Source organism: Pterocles gutturalis, unplaced genomic scaffold (assembly GCF_000699245.1).
Source record: "Pterocles gutturalis isolate BGI_N339 unplaced genomic scaffold, ASM69924v1 scaffold45870, whole genome shotgun sequence".
Lineage (NCBI taxonomy): Eukaryota > Metazoa > Chordata > Aves > Pterocliformes > Pteroclidae > Pterocles > Pterocles gutturalis.
The window spans coordinates 25,188-27,157 of NW_010142534.1; positions in this window are offsets into that span (position 1 = coordinate 25,188).

The following is a 1,970-nucleotide window of genomic DNA, read 5'->3' on the forward strand; positions in this document are numbered from 1 at the left end:
GGGGGCAGCCAGCGTGGACACGCAGGAAGGGACAAAGGAAGCGCACGGAGAGCTGAGGGGGGGATGGGCTGCCCTGAAGGAGCAGATGTTGCTTGGGTGGGCGGGGATGGAGCTGGGAGAGCCCAAGCTGAGCTGGAGTTGGACTTCAAGAAGCGTGTGAAGGACAAAAAGAACAGCTTCTGTGTAAGAAGGGCTTTGGCAGCAGCAGGAAAGCTTTGGGGAAATGCAGGGCTGCTCCTTAACAGAGCAGAAGGCTTAGTGGCAAAGGACATGGAAATGACCAAGGTGATGCTCTTGCCTTGATTTTGGCTGGTAAGGTCTGTGTTCAGACATTCCAGGGCCCAAGCCTGATGGTGGAGTCCAAGGGAAACATCCGAAGGTGCTGAGGAAACCAGCCAGTGTCATCCCACTCTCATCTGTGAAAAGCCCTGGTGATCTGGGGAGGATCACGACAGCCGGAAATAGGCCAATGTCCCACCCATCTTCAAGAAGGGTAAGAAAAGAAGATCTGGGGAACTACCCCCTTGTGTCCTCCAAGGAGGTGGCTGGCTGTGGGGACAAGGGGAGAGCAGTGAGTGTTTGTCTGGACTTTGGCAAGGCTTTTGATATGGTCTCCTGTACCCCCCTTATAGCAGAATGGAAGATGTGGGGGCTGGAGAAGAGGATTGTTGGATGCGTGGAAAATTGGATGGTCAGCAGTGCGATGTCCAACTGATGACAATTGTTCATGTTCCTCAGGGATCACTTGTGGGGCTAACTGGTCCCAACTTGGCTCCACAGCTCAAGAAACCAGTGAGAGGCTGGCACGAGAACAGGAGAGGCCATGGGAGCCTGGTGTGAGCAGCCTGGAGGAGAGAGAGCGAGGAGGGACCTTACTGCTGGCTGCAAATAGCTGATGGGAGAGTGTGGAGAAGGTTGACTCAAACCCTTCTGGAGGTGTCACAGTGAGAGGACAAGAGGCAACAGAGATGAACTGGAGCAGAGGAGATTCCAGCTCCAATGAAGGAAAACCCTTCTTCTCACCGTAAGTGTAGTCAAACCTTGGAAAAGGAGGTCAGATGTTGGCAAAGGTGCCCAGAGAGGCTGTGGGGTCTCCATCCTTGGAGATGTTCGGATCTCAGCTGGACACGGCCCTGAGCCGCTGCACTGGCCCAGTCTGGAGCAGAGGGCTGGACCCGGAGGTGACCACCAGCCAGCACCGCTCAAGGAGCCTGTAGCAGGGTCAAGCGCCACGGCAGGAGCTGTCACTGTGAGAGCCCGCAGGATGCGGTGACGGGGAGGACACCCGGGTGCCCGTGTCGGTGTAGTGCCGGAGCACCGGGGCTGGGCGGGGAGTGGGGCGCAGAGGGAAGGATGAAGTGTGTTCTGCAGCCGAGGCCAAGAGCTCCCACCGGTACCCCCAGGGCATGGTAAGTGCTTCACCTCCCCAAGGGCAAGCTGGGGATGGAGACCAGCACCAGGACCTCTGGGAAGGTCCGGCTGCTCTTAGGATAGAGCTGGAAATGCCCAGCCCACGGCCTCTGGGGGGAAAGACACAGGAGATAGGTGGCTCTGGCCATGCCTGGGTTTGCCCAGCAGGCAGGGAATGCTGGTATGCGTGGATGTCTTCCTCTGCCCCGCTCCTGGGAGAGGGCTTCTGCTGCACTGGTGTTCAGCGTGTCCCAGCACGTGGGACCCAGTGTTTGGGGGAATGAGCTTGGGGTGAAGCTTGCCTGGAGCTCCTTTGTGCTTGCAAGCTCCAATAGAAGCCACCTTCCGTTGGGTGCAAGGGGACAGCTGCTCTCTCCATCTCCTGAATGTCCTTCTGTGGCAAAGCTGGGACCTGGTGCCCCTTCTGAGACGGTCAGATACCAGCAGCCTGATCTCCTGTCATCCTGGAAAAGCCAGAGATCCAGCCAGGACTGTTGCTGGCAGGCGCTGACACTGCTGGGTGGTGAACACCTCGTGCCCTTCCTCTTCCTGGTGCTCAC